General features: G+C 41.2%; 1 pseudogene; it reads right to left on the reverse strand.

Moving 5' to 3' along the window:
• Positions 1-1,395: 1,395 nt before the first annotated feature.
• LOC100585208 lies at positions 1,396-22,899 on the reverse strand (annotated as a pseudogene).
• Between the last annotated feature and the right edge of the window lie 2,944 nt (positions 22,900-25,843).

Genomic DNA, 25,843 nt, shown 5'->3' on the forward strand with positions numbered 1-25,843 from the left:
TCACTGTGCTAGCCAGGATGGTCTTGATCTCCTGACCTTGTGATCCACCCGCCTCGGCCTCCCAAAGTGCTGGGATTACGGCGTGAGCCACAGCGCCCGGCCTGTTCTTGCTTTTCTTGGCCAAGTTCTGCCCTCCATGCAGGTAGATTTCTGGCAGTTCTGTCCTACCAGAGCAAAGGAGTAGATCACTTCGGATTTGAGCTAGGACATCTGCCCCTGTCCCCACACTCCCAACACCACAAATAAACAACTGGACATTTTCTGGAATTAGACAATGGTGATGGCTGCATAGCATTGTGAATGTACTAAAAGTCACTGAATTGTACATTTTTAAGTGGCTAAAATGGCAAATTTATGTTATGTAAATTTTCCCTCATTTAAAAAAAAAAAGCCAGTTAGGCTGAACCATTAAAAGGGGCATTGTTTGACCTAACCCTGTCCCCAAACCTGCATAAAGCCGAGTCATGATCAAAAGGAAATCTCCTGTTCCCTCTGACTAGGGTGAGTCCAAGTCATGTAGGACAGGGTGGGGCACAAATATTTCAAATATGGACACTCTGGCTAGGGGTGGTGCCTCAGGCCTGTAATCCCAGCACTTTGAGAGGCCGAGGTGGGAGGATCACCTGAGGTCAGGAGTTCAAGGCCAGCCTGGCCAACATGGTGAAACCCCATCTCTACCAAAAATACAAATATTAGCCGGGCGTGGTGGCACACACCTGTAATCCAAGCTACTCGGGAGGCTGAGGCTGGAGAATCATTTGAACCCAGGAGGTGAAGATTGCAGGGGGTCGATATCCTGCCACTGCACCCCAGCCTGGGCAACAGAAAGAGACTCTGTCTCAAAAAAAAAAAAAAAAAAAGACACTGATTTTGACAAAGTCAAGGCTGACACTTTAGTGATCCTTGCCACATGGTGTTTGTATTTGAGAGAAGCAGTCGGTTCACCCCGGGGGCAGAGGTGAGTGGGAACCCTCCTGTACACATCATGCACCTGGCAGGGCCATCTGTTGGCTGTGCGTGTCCCAGGGGCTGGAAATAGAAAAGCCAGCCTTAGAAGTAAAACTCCTATTTTCGGGGTGGAAATGAGGACAGTGGGTGAGCTAACTGCCTCTTGGGGATTACTGAGGGATTAAGGGGGAAGCTCTGCAAGCATAGCGAGGGAACGATCCCTCCTAGATACAAAGGATTATTTTTCTGACCCCAAAAGTTTACACTAAAGAATAAACATATGGCCCATGTTAGATAATCCCATCCACCCTCAGGTCAACTCAAATGAGCATGCCCAAAGGGACTGGGTCCAGAAATCAATGCGTTTCTTCAGCCAAAAAATCTGAGGTGCAGACTTCCCAAAAAGTATTTGCAATTTGGGTGGCAGCCACTCACACCTATTAGAGCTTAGCTCTGGGAAAACATCATAAGGGGAGCTCGTGTCAGGCTATTTGCCCTGTTGGTTTTAATGCTGCGCTGAGAGAGAAAGTGGGAGTCCTCGGGGATCACTGAACGCTGAACCAGAGGGCGGAACAGCTGGACACGCTGGACACAGCTGAACATGGGGCACAGGCCTGAAGAACAAGGGCGAGACACCCTTGCTTTTCTCAGCCTTGTTCTCCAAATCGTGAGCTTTGGCTTTTCACTCACCTTTTGTTTTTCTCACTAATTCCCACACACTACCTAGTGTGTGTCCAGGTGTGGGTTGGACAAAATGTGATGAAATGTTAACTGCACGCTGAGCTTATCACGTTGTCAACAGCGAGTCCCTAAGACTTAGGACGCAGGACAGATAAGCTTCTTGAAGGAAGAGGGATGGGGAATGTGGTCAGGAGGGGCCAGGCCTTCCGCAGCAACCTGATCTCTGCACAGTGTCTTGGCCGTGCTCTGCTGCAGCCTCAGAGTGTCGAGAGCTGAAAGTCCCAAGAACTTAAAATTCCAAATGTGCCCTAGGGAAACTTGGCTTTTCCTAGATCATTTCTACCTGTAGAAATTTAATTTAGTTTAATTTCTTACATTGTGTTAATGTGTTAACATTTCCAATTTACAATTTCCGTTGTAAAAATGTAAAGTTCAAATCCTAAATTTTTGCCTTTAAAATGTATTTAATCAACTGCTCTCAAAATTCACTTTCTCTTCTTTTCCAAGCAATGAAAAGAGAATGTGAATTTGGTGTGTGTATCCACACACATATAAAATATATATAACAGCAAATACATATATCAGAAATATATATGTATCAGAAAATATATATATATCTGTTACATATATCAAGAAATATAGATACCCTCCCTCAATATTCATGGAGAATTGGTTCCAGGAACCCCCATGGGTAACAAAATCCACAGATGTTCAAGTCCCTGTTGTAAAATGGCATAGTATTTGCATATAATCTATGCGTATCCTTTGATACTTTGCACTTCCTCTGATACTTTAAGCATCTCTAGATTACTTATGATATCTAATAATATAATGTAAATGCTATGTAAACAGTTGTTATACTGTATTGGTTTTTTAATATGTATTATTTTTAATAGATTTTTAAAAAGATTTTTGATTTGCAGTTGGCTAAATCTATGGATGCAGAATCTGCAGATACAAAGGGTCAACCCTGTGTATGTGTGTTTGTGTGTGTGAATGATACACACATATATATATGAAAATACCAAAACTGGCCCAATTGTCCCATAGAACTGATGTCAACTGATGTTTATGGTTTTTTTGAATAAACTAGAAACTGACCTTCCCAGTCTTAAAACTTGAGAAAGTTACATTTGTCTTATTTGAGCTTCTCTCTCGGGAAACCAACCATCAGCCTTCCCAAATACTATCAAGAAACTGAAACTTCCCAATCACTGCATCTGGACAATGGGATGTCAGACCCCTCACCCCTCATGATTGCCTGTAAGACCACCTCCTTCCTGTTGACCAACTCCTCTTTCTTGCCCCTCCCTAATTCCTATTTTTCCACACATGGTTACATTTCTTACTCATTGTATAGATCCCTAATTTTAGTGGGTTGAGGAGACGGATTGGAGAATGATCTCCCATCTCCTCAGCTGCAGCACCCAATTAAAGGCTTCTTCCCTGGCAAAACATGTCTTAGTGCTTGGCTTTCTGTGCAGCGAGCAGCAGGACCTACACAGAACCCCTGGTATTTCAGTAACAATACTCTGAAAAGAAGAGAAAGTGAATTTGATGTTTATATGTGTATACATATACATACACACCCATGTAAGTGAATTCACTTACGTTTATGTTTTGATTATTTTTCTTTAATTCTGGAAGCACATCCTGTACTTTGTCTTGTCTTCCTTAATTTTTTGAAATGATTTTTAGTCTTGCTTATCCACTTATATTTCAAAAGTCTGGATATTTATTTTATATTTATGAGGTAATACTTTGAAAGGACACATGAACCTGAATCAATTGTCCTCAAACAGATAGTCTATAACATTTCCATTAAACCACCCGCTTCCTGCATTTTTTAAAGACAAGGAATAAATGACATTTGAGGACACACAGACTTGATACAGTAAATAATACTATGAACTTTAAAATATCTTTTGTATTCTTTTAAAACAATTTCTTATTGTCACATTATCATTTAATCACCCTATAAAAGGCAGTGGAGGGCTGGTATATCATTGCTTTGTATATAAGACAGTTGAAGTCCATAAGGGAAGGAAATTACCCAACCCCAAACCGTACAGTATATAATGGCAGAGTTCTATTTCTAAAACCCTCTGACTTTTGTCTCCCAAGGTGAAGCTTATTTTACCTGACCACTGGGAAACAAAGAAATCATTGCAAAGAGCTCCCAAGTCTATATGTCCACCAAGAATTGTGTATCACTGATGTCTACCACTCATGGATTTTCAAACATAAGTAAAGGTTATGTACGGTTAGCAAAATAAAAATGTATTCTAAAATACTATTGCATTCAGAGTAGCTTTCACACAACACATAATTTCTTAGTCAATGGATATTGAAATACAAAGAGGTCTTCATTGTGGAAAGGTTATGAACCATTGCCATTAATTACTGAATCATTCAGGATGTGCTAGGTCAAGTGCAGTAGAAAACAATCCCCAAATCTGTGATGTAAAACAATGTGGCCCATTTCTCACTCATTGTGGGTTGGCTGGGACCTCTACTCCACATCTTCCTCCTGCACCAGGGCTAACTAATAGATCAGTTACTACCATCTGGACCATTTCCCTTTACCACGGCAAAGAAAGTGAGCGTGATAAATTATGCACTGATTCTTAAAGCTCTGCCTGGGATTGGCACCTGTCCAATTCCACTCATACTTTAACATTTGCCAAAGTGAGTCACGTGGCCACCACTAACACCAAGAGGACAGGAAAGTACTATTCTACCATGTGCCAGAAAGGCAGGAACATTCTGGTGAGCACATTAGCGACTCACCACAACCATATTAACTCTTGCACTGTGGTTGTAGGACAGGGGACACCAGGACTTTCCAAAGGTAGATTGCAGGATGCTGGAGGAAGAATTTTATAATTAGTACTCCTATGTAATCTAGTAGTTCTTAAACATTACAATTTTAATGATCCACTTTCCTCCACTATGTTTTATACCACATATTATTTTTCCACCAAAAAAAAAAAAAAAAAACCCAAATCCTCAGAATCCTCTCCAATGTGCACTTCATCTCAGATCTCAGACAGAGACCAGAAGTTAAAAACTGAAGCAAGCAATGCAATGAGAAGAGCTTAGCTTTTCAGTTTGCCGAACAGAGTTCTGGAGCTGTCTCTTCATCTCCCTTTGATATTTACCAAACTTTTCGTTTGAGAACATTGATGTCACTACAGTTTATTCTGCATTCTGATATTAGTGTCATTGTGATAAATGTTTTCACTCTATTCTCAAACCACACAGTTTCACACCCTTTTAAAAAATCAAGTTGTAGAAAATCTCTAGCTTTTTTCATGTGAAAAGTCCTTTTCTCTTTAGACTATTCAGATGTGGCTGCTGATGCAGTTATAATGAGCTAATTCCAAGTAGCCACATGCAGACTTTCTAACTGCAAATTACTATTTCATGTCCTCCATGGCTAAAGGTCCTCCATCATTCATAGCAAGCTAACTGACACTAGGATAGTCATTCTCCCCAGGTGACTCCAGATGGAGTCTGTTAAAATGCAGATTCCTAGGCCCCACCCCAGCTTTGCATGTTTATGGAGGGGAGCCAGGAGTCTGTAGTTTTCATTGGCACTCCAAGTGACTCTTATGAACACTTAAATTGATGAGGCACTGCTATGGTATAATCTGAACAACAGAACTCCATCTTCTATTGAGGGATACATGGGAGAGAGCTTGCAAAGAACAAGAGGTAGAAATCTAAGCAAAACATTTTTGAGCTTTCATGCTCAATTTAAGGTGCAGTCATGCAGCCTTGCAGTGAGACAGTCCACGGGAGACAACAGTTCATTTCAGTCATGCTGGTAAATAATTTTGTCAGACAACTAAGTGCCCATTCCATTTCGGAAAATGAAGCAGGAATTCAAAGTCTTCGAAGGTCACTCTGGATTATTTATATTGTAAATGATATTAAGCCTATATCCAGAGTTTTAAAAAATGTTTACATTTTATATAATATCAGTTAACAAATACTGTTAATCTGAAGGGTTTTTATAGGATTATTTTTTAACTCAGCTCAAATTGTTTTGTTTAGTTGTGAAGTGGAATCTCTTGCTTAACTTTAAAATAATATTAGTTCAAAAACATTAGATGCACCATCCATTATTGTAGAAGTGGTGGTTAAAATTTGGTCTTTCACCAAGTTTCCTTGGAGAAATGGCCAAATGCAGGGATGGAGCACAGAAAGCACAGATGATCCTGGAATATCTCCTTGTGCCAGAAAGTATGAGTGTTCAACGGATGATGGGGGCATGGCATGAGACACAGGAGAATCCCACTGGCCAGATCAGGGCGGACGAGTGGTAAGCACAGTGGGTTATAATCCACCGAATATAAAACACGAATGGAAAGCTTCACATAGACAGAAAGAGACAATGGAGAAGGGTAAGTTTGCCTTTACAACAGAAAGCCATCTAATAAATATAGAAGGCATAATGCAGTCAGAAAATCATCCGTGCATGCTACAACCAGTAGATGAAAGTTTAATGAGGAAACAGATATTGGCACTGTCTCATACTACCACCACAGAAATTAGTTATGAATTCTAAAGTGAAAAATAAAAACTTTGAGGTGGAAAACACTGGCAGATGCCATGTTCACCAAGCGATCAGAGCTCGCATCACCAATACTAGGACACACTAGCATCAAGTGCCTTCTGATAAGATACTTTGAAAGGATCACATATCGCTTCTGAAGTGTTCTTGCCAAAAACATATAACCTGAATCTAATTATGCAAATATATCCTAAAAATCCAAATTGCAGGATATTCTACCATGTAACTGGCCTGTACTTAAAAACAATGTCAAGGTCAAATAGGGCAAAGACTATTCCAGATCCAAGAAGATAAAAGAGAAAGACAGCAAATGCAATGCATAATTCTGGACTGGATCTTGGATTAGGAAAAACAATCACTATAAAGGACATTATTGGGACATTTTACCAAATCTGAATATGAGCTGTGGATTAAATTATGTCATTGTATGATGTTAAAATGTGGGATTATACCTATTCTGTAGTTAGTTATTCTTTGGAAATACACAAAAGTATTTAGACATTAAAGGACAACTCACTCTCAGAAGATTCAGAAAAATAGGACAAATACAGAGAATGGTAAAGCAAATGTAGCAAAATGTTTAATAATTCATGAATCTAGGTGAAAGGGATCCAAGTATTCTTTGTGCCATCTTTGCAACTTTTCTGTAAGTCTGAAATTATTTTAAAATGAATATTTTTAAAAATACTTTTAGAGAAAAATCAACCAAATGCAATGTGTAGACTTATTTTTATCCCAAATGAAACAAACCAACTCTAAACAGATACATTGGACACAATCAGGAGAGGCTGAACATTGACCATATGTATGGACAGTACTATATGACACCAAGGAATTATTGTTGATTTGGGGGCAGTGATAAAGGTAATTATGTTAAGAAAAAAGTCCATATTTAATAATAGTATATCTTGAAATAGTGACAGGTGAAATGATACACTGTCTAGGATTTACTTGTCTTTAGATTTTTAAAAAACACTCCAGGAAAGAAAAGGTGTGAAGATAAATGAATTAAAATCAGCAAGCTGGCCGGGCATGGTGGCTCACCACTTACATTTCTAGAGAAATGTAATGATGAGACAAATATTCCAAATATTCATGCCTACATGATCTGTAATCTGGGATTACAAAGTGCTGTAATCCCAGCACTTTGGGAGGCCGAGGCAGGCGGATCATGAGGTCAGGAGATCGAGACCATCCTGGCTAACACAGTGAAACCCCATCTCTACTAAAAATGCAATAAGTTAGCTGGGCGTGGTGGCAGGCGCCTGTAGTCCCAGCTACTCGGGAAGCTGAGGCAGGAGAATGGCGTGTGCCTAGGAGGTGGAGCTTGCAGTGAGCCGAGATCGTGCCACTGCACTCCAGCCTGGGTGACACAGCGAGACTCCATCTCAAAAAATAAAATAAAATAAAATAAAATCAGCAAGCTATTGGCAATTGTTGCAACAAGGTGGTGGTTACATAGGGCTTTATTACACTCTATTCTTTCTTCTTTTGTATATCTTTGCACTTTTCCATAATAAGCTTTTTAGAAGTTAAAAAGAAAAAGAAAAATACCTGCCTGAAATATTTCCCTGCTGGATGACTTTATGCAAAATGATTAGTAATCCAGTTTTTGTCATTTTCTCTTCAACTCTGTTTTGCCATTTTATTTTATCTTATTTTATGTATTTATTATTGTTATTATTTGAGACCAAGTCTCACTCTAGTGCCTAGGCTGGAGTGCAGTGGCATGATCTCAGCTCACTGCAGCCTCTGCGTCCTGGGTTCAAGCGATTCTCATGCTTTAGCCTCCCGAATAGCTGGAACTACAGACGTGAGCCACCACACCCAGCTAATTTTTTTATTTTTAGTATAGACGGCGTTTCACAATGTTGGCCAGGCTGGTCTTGAACTCCTGACCTCAGGTGATCCGCCTGCCTCAGCCTCCCAAAGTCCTGGAATTAAAGGAGTGAGCCACCACACCTAGCCTGTTTTGCCATTTTAAAGAAAGCAGTAGTTCACTGTAAAACAAAAAAAGTATACTATTCACGTGCTCTTGTATTTCTAGAGAAATGTAATGATGAGACAAATATTCCAAACATTCATGCCTACATGACCTGTTCTTTTAGTGACAAATCTCTTGACATGTGACTGGGATAATTTTGCTCATCTTCCACTGAGCAGCTCCCATGTAACAGGTGCGTCAGTCCCCAGAGGCATGAGGCTGAGACGTGATCCGTCTATAAGGAGACACATGTTCTAGCCATGAAGTGTAGCAGAGACTCTGTGCAGAGGCGGGCACTCAGCAGAGTGGAGGCGGCATGGCCAGCATCGGCCCAGGCCACAGGCATCAGTAGGTGTCTGCAGAGGCAGCGCCAACACCCAGTGGCAGGGGCCTCAGTTCCCCCAGTGGGAGGGCTGTAGGTCAGGGCCAGCTTTCTAGGAAACATAAAGCTTGCGATGAGTCTTAAAGATCAGTGGGAAGTTCCTTGCCAGGTCCTATACTTGAAAGAAAGTCATTCTTAGCAAAAGGTACAGGCATGAGCAAGGGCCCTGAAGCAAGAATAAATCTTCCAAGCAGGAAAGCAGGACGAGAGAGGCAGCGCGGGAGGAGGGCATGGACCAAAGAGAGAGTGTCAGATCGCAGGGCTGGACAGGCACGCCAAGCCGAGGGCCCCTCAAGGATTCCTGGAGAAGAGCCTGGAAGGGACAAGGCCAGTGGCAAGGCGACAGGGCAGAGGCGAGGGCCCCGTGTCTGACTTGAGCGACTGATCACCTGGGAAGCGTTACCGAGCTGACAAATGCGACAGAAGAGAAGGTGGGTGGAGACTAGGACCTGTAGTGTCCTGGGTAGGTTGACTCTGTCACAAAGGCCGGCAGGAACTTCCAGCGATTTCAGGAGAAAACTGGCCAGGGGAACAGATGGGACGGCCTAACAGATGGGATGCAGGAGAGAAGGGCCAGAGGCAGGAGGGAAGAACAGAAGGACCCGCAAGGACAGGAAAAGGAGAGATCTGGGAAGAAGAAAAGCTGTCCTCAGCCTGGCTTTTGACTACCAGCTTGCCATTGTCAAGTAGGTTCCCAGTATGTGGGAGTGAGTACTCTGCGATTCCTCCACAGTGTCCCCATTCCTGCAACACTGTAACTGACCGAGCTATAAACCCTGTGAGTGCTGAGAACCAGGCATTTTTCTCTGCCTCATGAAGAGTTAAAAGAATGTGGCACAAATTCCGCATAAGGATGCCCGCAATGGTTTCCAGCAATCTTTGCGCCAATTCTTTAAGGATATTTCCCCAAATAACCTTCATTTCTGAGCTCATAGTCATGAGTGCATAAATCATTAATATTAAAATTGATCTCTTTTACAGTCTGTTTCAAACTTCGCTCTCTTCCCACCCACTGACTAAAGGAAAGACACGTTTCCTAAGTGTCTTATTACAAGAATACTTTTAAAAGAGACCATAACATCTTAAATTGCAAAAGCAATTTACTGATCTAATATTTGATTGCTTTTTCTCTAAGGAGGCTTTCCTCAGTGCATTGAGAGGAGGGGACAGCTGTGACCTCAGTTTACAGCAGTCTCTTGGTTTATTACTTTTACTGCATCAGTGGTGTGAGATCAATATCACTACACTGGGAATTAGAAGCCCTAGGTCTGAGCCACAGACGCTCCTCAAACACCTGTGATTTGGTTAAGTTTCTTAAATTCTTAGAGTCTCAGTTTCATCCTCTGTGTTTGTAATGAGTTTCCTCTAGCTGTTGTCACAAATTTTTGCAAGCTCGGTAGCTTAAAACAACACAGATTCATTATCCGACAGTTCTGAAGGTGAGGAGCCACAATAGGTCTCTGTGGGCTAGAGTTGGGATGTCTGCAGCCCCTCTGCAGGAAGGGAGCATCTGTGTTTAGAAATATTCCACTTTTCATATTAATACTGGATGTGGAGAGATTTACTTTTACATTCCTAAATGTTGTCCAACATTTTTGAGCTTCTCAAGCAGTTCTGACCAATAGAAATATAATGTAAACCACATATGGAACTAAAAATTGTCTAGTCACCACATTAAAAAGTAAAAACAAATACAGGTAGAATTAAATTTAATAATATTTTGCATTTAATTTAATGTACAAGCAACATCACCTCAACATATAGTTAAATATTTAAAATAGTTAATGAGATATTTTATATTCTTGTTTTTGTTATTCACTCAGGTGAATAACAATCGGGTATGAGGTTTACACCTAGAGCCCACCTCAATGCACATTCTCTGCATTATAAGTGCTCAAAGTCACTCAGATGGCAATTGGCCACTGTATCGGACAGCACGGTTTTAAAGGGTACTTCACTTTTATTAAACAAACACTTTACATAATGCAGAAGGGCTCAAAATTTAAACAGCATTATATTTAATGTACAATTGGTTTTTTTTTTTCTTTTTTTTTTAGATGGAGTCTTGTTCTGTCACCCAGGCTGGAGTGCAGTGGCACAATCTCAGCTCACTGCAATCTCCGCCTCCCCGGTTCAAGCAATTTTCGTGCCTCAGCCTTCTGAGTAGTAGCTGGGACTACAGAAGCCTGCCACCATGCCTGGCTGATTTTTTTATTTTTGGTAGAGATGGGGTTTTGCCATGTTGGCCAGGCTGGTCTGGAACTCGTTACCTCGGGTGATCCACCTGCCTTGGCCTCCCCAAGTGCTGGGATTACAGAGGTGAGCCACCATGCCTGGTTCACATTTACTTTTGGAATCACTACTGATCATTAGTTTGTTTATGACCGTTGAATAAGAGCTACATGCAGCATGATTTGTCTCCCTTTAAACAATTGTTGGGCTTATACTAGTTAAAGATCAATGTGTTTAATTCCCCAGAATATAAATTAATTTCCCCCCTTTCACTGAAGTTCATTCTGTTAAGGAAATTATAAGTGCACAAAAAGTAACTCAGGCTCCTGTATGTTGATAGTTTATACCACTTTGAATTGAATCTTTGCATCACCCATCATAAATAATTTATCTTAATAAGATTTCAGTCTTTACTAATAACATTTAAGCACCTGGTTTTACATGAGCTGGGCCTATTAGCTCAGTAGAGAAAATGCTATGTTTGGGAGTCTAAGATTTCTAGTTAAGGGAGTAGACTCGATATATAACATGAGGACTCATCCCATAAATGCAAGATATGGGCAGGACTCTATCAGATGGGAAAGGTGAGGGCAAGTGGGTAAAGGCAAACCTATCAGTACTGCTAAAAACAGCCTAAAGTCCATGATTTAAAGTTGCTGTCTGGTGGTGTTATTTTTATATTGAAAAAAAAAGCACATCATTATTTAGAAAATAAACCCACAATACATGTCATCAGGTTCCTGTCAACAAAAACATAGCAACCAGCTGGTGTATGATTCATTTTTCAAAAGAATATTTTTAGATTTGTTTCGACTTGTGCTCCAACTATTCCACGGTACATTTTGAGAAATACAAGTGCACAAGAGTAAAGAGTAAATAATAGACTATCCTCCCAAAGAATGAGGCTTAGGTTCAAGTCATCTCACTCTCTGATTAGATCAAAGGATCCACCCTTCTGTGAGAAACAATAGTAAATCCTCTCTTGCGGAAGACAACATCACACAGAGATTCAAATTAACTACAATTATTGTGGAGACAAAAGTGACTCCATCTTGGATGCTAATCTGCCATGTTGACTTCTGATTAGCTCCAGTCCCGTGAATGCCTCCTGGTTCCTACTTTATTTGCTGTTCTTAGTGTGAGAACATGTACTCAACATAAATCCTGCCTTTAGATCCAAGCACCCTTGATGTGGTCACCCAGATTATAGGCCACGATGCACACAGCATCCTTGCCTGTTCTGGAGGATTGCTTTCAATTGTCTCTATAGAGCACATACCCCTTTCCCTATGGTATGTAAGCCCTGAGTCTGGGAAGTAATAGTGTGGAAATCTAGCTGTCTTGCAGCTGCTTGAGATCATGCTTCCATCCATAAGTTCCCTGATAAATTGCCCTCCATCGACAAACTAGATTTGTCTGCTTAGTTCTTTGGTTTCTTGGATCTTTCCACATTTGAGAGTCACTTTGTATATGTAACTCCTTCACACAACAATTATATATAGCATACATACTCATCTGGCATTTATATAAAATAATCAGGGACACAAAAAGACAAATAATCAAATATGGAATTTAAACCCTGCTAACAAAGGAATCCTAGGCCTAGAATTCCTATAAATTCCTATAAATGTGTGAATTCCTGTGAATTCCTATAAATGTTTATGAAAGAAATAACAAAAATATTACACAAATTTCCCAGAAAATATAAAAAGAGAGACTGCATTCCACTCATTAAATGAGGAGAAAACCTGAATATCAAAATCTGTGGACATCAAATGAAATGAAAATTACCAACCAAACTTTTTCATGAACATTGATGCAAAAAACCTCAAAGAAAATGTTAGAAAATACAGCCTAGCAATAATTTAAAAAATCACAACCAGTTGGAGTTTTCATGGAACGTAAGATTGGTTTGACATTTGCAAATAAAACAATGTATCTTACCACATTAATAGAATAAAGAAGAAAAAGATATGATCATATCAGTAGTGCAGCAAAAACACTTGGTAAAAACAAACACTTTTTTTAAAAGCACCACAAACATACCTCAGGGAAAGGACGCTCTCTTCAATAAACAGTGCTGTAAAAATTGGATATTCATAAGCAGAAGAATGAAACTGGACCCCTTTCTCTCACCATATACAAAAATCAACTCAAAATGGATTAAAGACTTAAATGTAAGACTCGAAACTATAAAATGATTAGAAGAAAACAGAAGAGAAACACTTCAGGACTTGAGTCTAGGTAAAGATGTTATGGCTAGGACCTCAAAAGCACAGGCAACAAAAATGACAATAGAATGATGGGACTTCATTAAACTAAAAAGCATCTGCACAACAAAGGAAACAATCAACAGAGTGAAGAAACAGCCAGTTGAATGGGAGAAAATATTTGCAAACCTTTCATCCAACAAGGGACTGATATCCAGATTATACAAGGAACTCAACTCAACAGTGGGGAAAGAAAATCCCATTAAAAAGGGGGCAAAAGACATAAGTAGACATTTCTCAAAAGAAAGCACACACATGGCCAGCAATGAGTTTATGAAAGTTTATGATAAAATGTTCAACATCACTAATCATCAGGGAAATGCAAATCAAAACTAATAAGAGACAGCATCTCACCCCAATTAGGATGGTTATTATTAAAAAGACAAAATAATTTACAGATGCTAGCAAGAATACAAAGAAAAGGGAACTCAAACACTGTTGGTGAGAATGTAAATTAATACAGCCACTATGAAAAACAGTATAGAGATTTCTCAAAAAACTAAAAGGAGAACTATTGTGTGATTCAGCAATCCCACTACTGGGTATTTATCCACAGGAAGGGAAATCAGTATATAAAAGGGATATCTGCACTCTCATGTTTATTGCAGCACTATTCATAATAACGAAGATGTAGAATCAACTAAGATGTCCATTAGTGGATGAATGAATAAAGAAGATGTGGTACATATACACAGTGGAATACTATTCAGCCTTAAAAAGAATAAAATCATGTCATTTGCAGTAACATGAATGGAACTGGAGGTCATTACGTTAAGTGAAATAAGTCAGGCACGTAAACACAAACATTACATGGTCTTATTCATATGTAGGGGCTAAAACAGTTGCTCTCATGAAGGTAAAGAGTAGAATGATAGATACCAGAGGCTGGGAAGGGTGTGTGGGTGGTTGCAGGGGATGTGGAGGGAAATAGAGAGAGATTGGTTAATGGGTACAAACACATAGTTAGAAGGAATAAGTTCCAATGTTAAATAGCAGAGTAGGGTGACTATGATTAATAACAATGTATTGTATATTTCAAAATAGTTAGAAGAGAAGACTTGAAATATTCCCAGCACATAGAAATGATAAATACTCAGGGCGACAAACACCCCAAATACCCTGACTGGATCATTACATATTTTATGCATGTAACAGAATGTCAGATGTACAAATGTTACATATCAATTAAAAATCATCAGCAAACTGGAAATAAAAGCAAACTTTCTTAACTTGGTAAAGAATATTTATAGGCCAGGCACAGTGGCTCATGCCTGTAATCCCAGCACTTTGGGAGGCAAAAGCGGGTGGATCATGAGGTCAAGAGTTCTAGACCATCCTGACCAATATGGCAAAACCCTGTTTTTACTAAAAATACAAAAATTAGCCAGGTGTGGTGGCGGGCACCTATAATCCCAGCTACTCAGGAGGCTGAGGTGGGAGAATCACTTGAACTCGGGAGGCAGAGGTTGCAGTGAGCCGAGATTATGCCACTGCACTCCAGCCTGGGCGATAGAGTGCGGCTCTGTCTCAAAAAAACAAAAACAAAAACAAAAAACTGGGACTTTCAACTCCCTATTCCTCCCCACCCCACTCCCTATATTTATAAAACACAATCTCTGAACCACAACAGTCTTGTAAAATTGAATGCTAATAATTTCGGTCTAAAGTACTAAATGATAATAAAAGCCTTCAGTAACAGAAGCTTAAGGCATAATCCCTTCTGGGAGTGATTGTAGTTTAAGTAGAAACAACTTTAATTTTTTTTAACTACCTAAATGAATAAAATTAAAATCATGTAATCACAAACAGTAGGGTTATCTGAGAGTAGATAATAATATCTGCCCAATAACCTCTATTTTAGCCCCAATATTGCTCATCCCTGAATAAGTGTTCAAAAGAAAAAGATAGCACAAGCAAATGGGGCATAGGTGGTCATCCTACCCAATGACTTTCAAAAGTTATTCCTCAAAACTATTGTGTTCTGAGATAGCTCTACACCCACCTTTCAGTTAACAACTTGAGAGGCATTAAAAAGCAATTCATCTAGTCCCTGTCATTTGAAAAATGAGGAATCTGGGCTCCAGAGAGTTGACATTATCTACATTCCTGGACCAAGAATTATTATACCTACTTCTAAGAAGACATAACAATTTACTCAAAAGGTCTGTCCCTTTTAGTTTGCAAAGAATTTTTTAAAAATACTCTTCCAAATACCATAAGATCTGACCACACGTATGCTATTATGGAGGACAGATTTCCATACTGTGGAAATATTTGTGGAAGGGGCTCACGAGCTTCCAAAGAAGTGATGAAGACATAAGTTATAATCTGGATCTTTGAGTTTGGCCGAAAATCGAAAAGCAACTCCTAGGACTGTATTTAATGCCATAACTTTTTATTACCATGCTACCATGGAGCCCAAAATTCAACTCTGTGTATTAGAAAACGTCCTTCTACTGAGTAAGCTTTATTTCTAGGGCCCAAACACAATAAAACCATACAAACAGAATTTGAATCTAATGCCCCAAAGCACTTTGACAATGTTTTTAGCCAAGTTGCACTACTTAAAAAAAAAAAAAATGGCAAAAGATTAGCACAGCCTTAATAGAAGTATGTTTAATGAGCTTCTGTCTTAGTCTGTTTGTGCTGCTATAATAGAATACCACAGACCTAGGCTAGGTGTTCATGCCTACAATCCTCACACTTTGGGAGGCCAAGGCAAGAGAATCACTTGAGCCCAGGAGTTTGAGACCAGCCTGGGCAACTTAGTGAGACTTCATCTCTACTAAACAACAATGACAACAACAACTTACAAGATTAGCTGGGTACAGTGGCATATGTCTGTAGTCCCAGCTTCATGGGAGGCTGAGGTGGGAGGATCACCTGAAACCAGGAGTTTGAGGCTATAGTGAGCTATGATCATGTTGCTGCATTCCAGCCTAGGCAACAGAGTAAGACTCTGTCTCCGTTTTAAAAAATTAAAAAAAGAACACCACTGACTAGGTAATTTATAAAGAATAGAAATCCAAAGTCATAACATCAAAAAACGAAAAGAACAGAAATTTATTTTCTCAAAGTTGTGGAGGCTGAAGGCAAGAAGCAAGAGAGCCAAATTCTATACGAAGTCTCTTTTATAAGGACCTTAATCCTTTTCACAAAGGAAAAGCCGTCATGGCCTAATCACCTCTTGAAGGCCTCACCTCTTAATACTACCACATTGGCCAGTAAGTTTCAACCCTTGAATTTTGAAGGGGACACATTCCAACCAAAGCAGTTGCACTAGATGTGATTTAATGTTTCTCTAAAGTAATATTTCATGACATTAACAAACTGCATTCAAATCGGTTTTTCTTTCATGAACGTAAGAAATTATGACAAAATGTAGAAGGATGACTATGGTCATAAATTCAAAAGTAAAATCCTCAGATTATAATTTTGTCAATTGCCCCTGGTGTTTTATTATTATTGTTGTTGCTGCTGTTCAGTTGAATTAGTAAATAAAAATACTTATTTTTGTGGAAATATTTTTAGATCGTGCATATTAAAACAATTTTGTCAGACTAGTTTACTTATTTTTGCTAGCTAAGTGGTCTCACTGACCAACCAGCTAGTCACAAGAAATTAAATGCGCAGGGCCAGGTGCGGTGGCTCACGCCTGTAATCCCAGCACTTTGGGAGGCTGAGGCAGGCAGATCACGAGGTCAAGAGATCGAGACCATCCTGGCTAATGCGGTGAAATCCTGTCTGCTAAAAATACAAAAAATTAGCCAGCCATGGTGGTAAGCGCCTGTAGTCTCAGCTACTCAGGAAGCTGAGGCAGGAGAATTGCTTGAACTTGGGAGGCAGAGGTTGCAGTAAGCTGAGATCATACCACTGCACTCCAGCCTGGGCGACAGAGCTAGACTCTGTCTCAAAAAAAAAAAAAAAAAAAACAAGAAAGAAAAAGAAAAAAAAGAAATTCAATGCGGAACAGAAATCGTACCTTAGTCTCATCTCATTCAGTCATCTTGCTAACCTATGTTGCTAATTACAAAGAAGACTAGTCAGGAGATGTCAGTGAGCACTTCCACTACATAGCTACATAAGTCTGCATACTTTTCCTCTCTTCTTGGAAATTAAACAAAAACAAAAGAAGAATGAAAAATAGAAATAATTTCCAGATGCTAAAATATCGGAAAGAAATGTCAAAAATAGATGTCATGGAAGGAGACGGAAAAATAATGAGCAGGTGATAAGGGACCCTGCAAAGGCACAACTCAGAATGTACCATTAAAAATATATGCTATGTTATAGATGTAAGTGGCTCACTCTAGAAGGGAAAGACTATATCCATCCTTTGTAGCAATGGTTGAAGATATTGGAGTAAGTACAGCCAGTAGAAGAAACATTGCTAGACTGTATTTGATTCATAGAAGCAGAGGAAAGAATCATATGCCCGATCAATAGATGCAGAAGTGGTATTTATTTTTGGTGGAAGTGGGAAAGCCTTTGAATTGTGAAGCTTAGGAAACCAACCTGGTCTTCCCCTTCCCTCCCTCTAGTTCTCAACACTCCTCTATATACACACACACACACACACGCACAATGCACACATCTCCTGCAAATAGCTGGCTCATAAAAAGCCAATTAGTTCAATAGTTTTATGGATATGTAGAAAAATAAAATTTCTCAAAAGAACTACATAACACTGTTATAAAGATATTATAAAAATAAATATTTTAGGCTGAGCACGGTGGCTCATGCCTGTAATCCCAGCACTTTGGGAGGCCAAGGTGGGCAGATCACCTGAGGTTAGGAGTTAGTGACCAGCCTAGCCATTATGGTGAAACCTGGTCCCTACTAAAAAGACAAAAACTAGCCAGGCGTGGTGGCGTGTGCCTGTAGTCCCAGCTACTCGGGAGGCTGAGGCTAGAGACACACTTGAACTCAGGAGACAGAGGTTGCAGTGAGCCGAGATCGTGCCACTGCACTCTGGCCTGGGTGACAGAGCAAGACTCCATCTCAAAAAAAAAAAAAAAAGAATATTTTAAAAATGTATCAAAGCAATTAACTTTAGTAAGAAAACCCAGAAATGCAAGATTTCGGGGAAGATATCCACAAAGTAGTAAAAGAAAAGACTCGTTACAAATTTAAACACAAAATTAAATGACACATAAGGAGATCAGACATTCTAAGAAAAAACATTAGAAATGTACATATATGGTTACAAATGAGAAAAGTGAACACAATGAAATGGATATGTCAGAAAATAAAACGAATTACAGAGAAAAATAGAATAACTGGAAGACACATGAAGATGACTAAAGAAATTTATTGTTTTTCCCAAAGAAGAAAACCAAAACAATAAACCACAAAAAAATTTAAATATTGAAGTCAAGTGAAATTCAAGGGGACTGGCATCTGTATAAAGCTTACTGTTCACTAGGAAAAAATGAGTCCAGAGTGGTCAACATTGAAGCATATCTCTACAAGAAGAACTACAAAACACTGCTGAAAGAGATCCTAGAAATGGAAAAACATTCATGCTCACAGATTGGAAGAACTGATATTGTTAAAATGGCCATACTACCTAAAGCAATCTACAGATTCAATGCTATTCCTATCAAAGTACCAGCATCATTTCCACACAACTAGAGAAAACTATGCTAAAATTCATATGAAACCAAAAAAGAGCCCAAATAGCCAAAGCAATCCTAAGCAAAAAGAACAAAGCTGGAAACATCACATTACCTGACTTCAAACTATATAACCAGAACACCGTGGTACTGATACAAAAACAGACACGTAAACCAATGGAACAGAAAAGACAACCCGGAAGTAAAGCTGCACACCTGATCTTTGACAAAATTGACAAAAACAAGCAGTGGGAAAGGATTCCCTATTCAATAAATGGTGCTGGGATAGCTGGCTAGCCACATTCAGAAGAATGAAGCTGTATCTGTGCCTTTCACCATATACAAAAATTAAAGATGGATTAAAGACATAAATATATGACTTAAACTATAAGAATCCTAGAAGAAAATCTAGGAAGCACCATTCGGGACATCAGCCTTGGGAAAGAATTTATCACTAAGTCCTCGAAAACAATTGTAACAAAAACAAAAATTGACAAGTGGGAACTAATTAAACTAAAGAGCTTCTGCACAGCAAAAGAAACTATCAACAGAGTAAACAGACAACCTACAGAATGAGAGAAAAATATTCACAAACTATGCATCTGACAAAGGTCTAATATCCAAATCTATAAGGAATGTAAACAATGCAACAAGCAAAAAAACAAATAATCCTGTTATAAAGTGAACTAAAGATATAAACAGACACTTCTTAAAAGAAGACATACAAGTAGTCAACAAACATATGAGAAAATGATCAATATCACTAAATCATCAGAGAAATGAAAATCAAAACCACATTGAGATAACATCTCACACCAGTCAGAATGCTATTATTAAAAATATCAAAAAACAGTAGATGCTGGCAAGCCAGGCTGTGGAGAAAATGGAACACATATACCCTGTTGATGGGAATGTAAATTAGTGCAGCCACTGTAGAAAGCAGTGTCTGGAGATTTCTCAAAGAACTTAGAACTGCCATTCGACCCAGCAATCCTATTACAGGGTATATATCCAAAGGAAAATAAACTGTTCTACCAAAAAGACACATGCATTTGTATGTTCATCACAGCACTATTCACAAAATCAATGCCATGGAATCAACCTAGGTTCCCATCAACAGTAGATTAAATAAAGAAAATGTGGTACATATGCACCATGGACTGCTACACAACCATAAAAATGAATAAAATCATATACTTTGAAGTAACACGGATGCAGCTGGAGGCCATTATCCTAAGTGAACTGAAGACCACATGTTCTCACTTATAACTGGGAGCTAAGCATTGGAAACACATAGATATATTAATGGGAACAACAGACACTGGGGACTACTAGATGGGGGTGGGAGGAAGGAAAGTCAGCAGTGACTGAAAAACTATTGGGTACTGGCCAGGCGCAGTGGCTCACACCTGTAATCCCAGCACTTTGGGAGGCCAAGGTGGGTGGATCACTTGAGGTCAGGAGTTCGAGATCAGCCTGGCCAACATGGCAAAACCCCATCTCTACTAAAAATACAAAAATTAGCTGGGCATGATGGCAGACACCTGTAATCCCAGCTACTTGGGAGGCTAGGGCAGGAGAATCGCTTGAGCCCAGGAGGCGGAAATTGCAGTGAACCAAGATCATGCCATTGCACTCCAGCCTGGGGCAGAAGAGTGAGACTTTGTCTCAGAAACAAACAAACAAACAAAAACTATTGGGTACTATCTAGATGATGATGCGATTAATCGTACCCCAAGCCTCAGCATCACACAATATACCCATGTAACAAAGCACACCCTGAACCTAAAATAAAAGTTGAAATTACTTTAAAAAACACACAAAGAAACACGCAATTTAAATATATAATTCAAGAAAGGTTCCTGAAATTAAAGAAAACTAATATCTACGTAAGGCTTATTGTTTGCTAGGAAAATATTAATCCAGAATAGTCAACACTGAAGCATGTCATAGTAAAAGGCACACACACACACACACACACACACACACAAATCACTTATAAAGGAACACATTTGTCTGGTCAGAAAAAGATTTAATGCTAAATGACAGTAAAACAACATCTATAAGATACTCAAAGGAGGAAAATGTGACCCAAGAGCCATCTAAGCTGCTCTCAAAAATAAAAGCTACAGATAAATTGTTTTAAACATGAAAAAGCTCAAACAATATTCCCACAAGCCTTTTTAAAGACTCTTCCAGAAGACTGAACAGTAGTCAGGCAAGAGCTGTTGGGGGAGATTTGGGCAGAAGGACTGGCGATCAATATCAAATATATTTAACTTTACTACTGAGGCTGAAACTTTACTCTGGGTTTCGGAAGTTGAAGCGAGAAAATAATATGTAAATATTATACATGCTGACAAAAACTTGGGGGAAAAGGGGGAACAAAGTGGGTGTGGATGTGCACCGATACAGAAGAGAAAGAAATGTATTGCGGGATTTATAAGTAATAGCTGAGAGTCGGAGGATTTTATTTAAAGCCAACAAACCATGTAATAAAAGTCTAAGCATATTTAACAGTACAAAAATAAATACTAAGAAAGATAGTATTGGGTAATACTTGGTAGTAGAGGAGAGATAGAAGGGAAGAGAAAACAGTAATTATATTGCACATTTTAGGTGGGAATAAGGTATCGTTAAAGGAAAAGAGGATTAAAGTTATTACATAATGGTATAAATATAAGGCTAGACACCACAACACAAACACAAGCGTTCTTGAACATCAACCCCCCCCCACACACACACACACAAAAGAAGAGAGAAAACCAACAATATAGTGAACAACCTAAAGAATAACTATCAAAGTAGCTAGTATCAAATGAAAGGACAGAACTAAGAGCCAGCATTTTTTTTTTTTTAACACATACATACTAAGTTTACTCAAAACTAGTCTGTTCTGCTTCTTCCTCTTCTTCTGGGCTGAGAGGGGGTCAGAGCCAGGGGTCTGTGCAATGTGATCGGCAATCCAGACAAACCCCTTGCCCCACCGCCAAAGTCAGGCCTTCTGTCTTTTGTTAATTTTTCTTCTTGCTGACGCCCATTTAAGACTGGCCGAAGGGGGCTGGGTGCAGTGGCTCATGCCTGTAATCCCAGCACTTTGGGAGGCCGAGGCAGGAGGATCACAAGGTCAAGAGATCGAGACCATCCTGGTCAACATGGTGAAGCTCCATCTCGACTAAAAATACAAAAATTAGCTGGGCGTGGTGGTGCGTGCCTGTAAGTCTCAACTACTCGGGAAGCTGAGGCAGGAGAATTGCTTGAACCCGGGAGGCGGAGGTTGCAGTGAGCCGAGATCATGCTACTGCACTTCAGCCTGGGCAACAGAGTGAGACTCCATCTCAAAAAAAAAAAAAAAAAAAAAAGGACTGGCCGAAGGGGTAAGGCCCATGGAGCCCCTTACTGCAAGTCACTGCTGATAGGTTGTTTGCATGACTGCTGGGAGACAGATTTACAGAGTTCTGTGACAGTCTATTCTGGTCTTGCTCAGTTTGGTCAGGAGCAGGAGCCCATGTGTTTTTGCTGATTGAGTAGAACTCGGAACCCCCAGGGTCTTATAAGATGTTTTCATCTGATTGTTGGTTCTTTTGGGGAGAGGCAAAAGGGTTGAAGTTTCCTTCTACCTTGAGATGCGGCTGTGTGTTGAACTCTGTTTCAAAAGATGACAGCTGCTGCGTTACTTCTACAAGTCCACCCACCTCCACACTAAGAATCACCCAGATGACATCTCCGTAGTAGAGTCCTGTAGCAGTGCACATCCGTCACCGTCCCTGATACATTCCTGCTCTGCTGGGGCTGCACACCTGGACAATAACATCTGTAATCTCTTGCGGCTCTAGCAATCTCACCATCGGCATGTTCACATGTCCAACTTGGTCTCCCCCGACATATTTAAGACAAACTCCTGGAGGCCAGGCCTCTGCCCCAGAATTCTGGATCCACCATGTTTTTACAAACTGAGTATAAGGAGGTAGTGACTACCCTTCCTCTATGGTGACATCTTCAACAAAGGACATAGAGGGCACACTGATGTTTGAGCTCTCAAAGGCATAAGAGGCACCAATTGCTGCTTGTAGGTTCCAGTTGGTCCTGTCCAGGAAGAAGGCACAACTGGCAGGGTTGAGCTGGAAGCTGAGCAGCCTCTGGAACTCGGAGATGAGCACGTCCTTCTGCATCAGCTCCAGGTCCCGGTCCATGTCCATGCCCTCCATGGCAGGGAGCTGGACACCCGCTTCCTCGCCTCCTCACAACCAAGCTGCCACCATGCTGCCAGGCATGGGGACCAGGAGGTGGCTGGCTGCTAGCTAGCATCATGACCCTGCTCCTTTGAGGTAGGCCCCGGGCCTCTCTCAGTCTCATAGGGGTAAACTCACTCTGCCACTCACTCTCCCCACCCCCAACCCCCTAGCTCCACTGCCTCTCACCTCTCCAAAAGCAAATACCTTATCAAGTTAATTCACCTTATCAAGTTAATTATCAAGTTAATTCACCTATTAAACACTTGTCAAGTTAATTCACTTATTAAACAAAAAAGATGTTTAGATTATATAACAACGCAAAACCCAATTCTACCTATATAGAAACATACACTTGCTAAAAAAAAAAATAATAAAAACAGTAATTATAGTTGGCAGTCAAGCTATATAGGCTGGGGCTGCAGCCATTTGAAGGCTCCTGGATCCCTTCCAAACTCATTCATGTGATTGCTGGCTGGTCTCAGTGGCACTGAGAGCCTTATTTAGTTCTTACAGAGCTGCTTGAGTGCACTTCAAACATGGCCACTTGCTTGCCCCTGAGCAAGTGATCTGAGACACAGACAGGAAGAAAGAGAGAGAGAAGAGAAAGAGGTGAAAAAGAGAGAGATAGACAGAGATACACAGAGAGACAGCCCAAGATGAAAGCTGTAGTCCCTTATAACCTAATCTCAAAAGTCACGAATCATTACTTCTTCTGTATTCTATTCACGCAGATAATTTATTCACACTCACACAGATTTGCTCAGGTAAAAAATAGGAGGGGCCCACTCAAGGATGTGGAGAGCCGGAGGTGGAGGTCTTTAGGTCATTAGGGCCATTTTGCAGCACCACAGACCCTGAGTGGAACGGAGGGAAAGGATGCCCAAAAGCATCCTAGACAGCTGTGTGCTCCCAAGGAGGCTGGGCAGGGCTACCAGGGGTGGCCCTCGGCAGAGTGCCGCGCCTCCCAAAAGCAAGGCTGTCCCATCACCCCTGCAACGCCCTGCCCTGGGCCGGAGCAGCCCCTGGGAGGCGCGCTCTCAGCGAAACCGTGACCGCTGGATCCAGAGCCCGCAGCAGGGCCTAGGCCACCGCGCCGTGTGGCTGAGCCGGTCGGGTGCGTTCTCACCGCTTCCGTGGGGACCACGGCGCACAGATTACATGCCCACGCTGTCTGTATGGTTTTATAAATCCTTAAACTTAAATGTTCAATGGTCATCTTAACTTGACCATTTAACCACTAGATACATGTTTAAACTTCTCTGAATCCCCTCTGAGCTTGTGCTTCTTATTTCGTAAAATGTGAATAATGGTGATTGCCTCCGACTTAGGAAGGGGAATCCCAAAGGTGCAGTAATATGTGGGTCTCCTGCCAAGTGAAAGCAATCGCTGTCGTGATGAAGACAATTTATCTATTTATGTGCCTCATTAAGCCGTAAAACTTGGGGCCAAACCTCAGGAAGCGATGCCAGCCCGCTGTGCTAGTCCGGGAGGGCGCTGCGGGAGATGCGCGATGCCCTCCCAAGGCCGGGACGCCCCGCAGGAGATCTCTGCCGCGATCGTGGTGAGGCGCAGGAGGGACACCGCCTTGGGTGCGAGAGCAACCGTGCTGTGATGAGGAACAAGCAGAGTCCTCGAGAGGCAGGGAGTGTGAGAAGTGCTGAGCTCGGCCGCCGCGGGAACAACCAGGCAACAGCAAGAAAGCGCTGGGTGCTGAGGCTGGCTCGGACTGCGGGGACTCCTGGGAGGCTCTGGTGCTACCAGGGGTGGAGACTGACACGGAACGACTGAAGTGCGCTGTTCCAGCCACCCGCAGTGGAGCCCAGCGGCTCTTGAGCTTGTCTCTACCTGGCGCACGTGAAGCGCGCGGCATATGGCCAGTAACAGTGGGGGCCTTAGAGCTTTGGCGAGAGGTCTGCGGATGGAGGAGATTGCCATGGGCATCTCTGGACCTCAGGCCCTGGGGCTGTCTGCATTAGCTAAACTACCTCCCACCTGAGGCTTTCTGAGGCAGCACCCCCAGAGAAGCCTCCAAAGAAAGCCAGAGCTCCCCCAGCCGGACCAGGCCACCATGCCCACTGTGATAACTGGCCTGATGGAGGAGTTCTTAACGCCTCTCTTCCCTCCTGGCTTCCCTTCCTGCTCTCCAGCCAGCGTTTTCTGGGATCGCCTCCTAAACAAACTGCACCTTGTCTCAGGGTCTGCTTCTGGGAAAACCAAGTAAAGACAAGGGTGTAGTCCTACCGCCCAGGGACAGCCTGCAGGACCCCAGTGCACATCTCACCTCACCAAGGGCATCTCTGGGCTGAGCATCCAGCCAAATAGGATTCCTGCACTCTCCACATCACCCATCAGTCAGGAGCCTTTTCTCAGCTGAGACACAGAAGCAATAAAGACAGGCAATCCACCATGCTGTGTGTGTCGCTGAAGCATAATTGTAGTATCTCCAAAGGATAAGAGCAAGAAAAATAACTATTTTTTTTACCTTATGCCATTTCATTCTCAGAAGGGCTCCAAGAGCCTAACTGGATGAAGAAACAGACTCCATCGGGCTCTATAACTTGGCCTTGTTCAAGGCTGGAAGCTGGACACTGACCCCAGGCTTTCTGATTTCACCCTTCCCTTTGCTGTGCCAGAGGTTCTCCGCAGGTGGTCCCTGAACCAGCAGCATTAGCATCTCCTGGGAACTAGCTAGAAATGCAAATGTTCAGGGTCACCGCAGACCTGCTGCATCAGAAACTCAGGGGTGGGGCCAGGCCATCTGTGTTCCACAAGCCCCTAGGGGACTCTCATGGCCACTCAAGGGTGAGACCCACATACTATAACACATTCTCCCAATAGGAAGGTCATTTTTGTCTTTAAAGACCTAAAAGGATGGTATTTCTATACTTGACATGGATGATAAGATCATCATGTCATA

Source organism: Nomascus leucogenys, chromosome 14, assembly GCF_006542625.1.
Source record: "Nomascus leucogenys isolate Asia chromosome 14, Asia_NLE_v1, whole genome shotgun sequence".
NCBI classification, from domain to species: Eukaryota; Metazoa; Chordata; class Mammalia; order Primates; family Hylobatidae; genus Nomascus; species Nomascus leucogenys.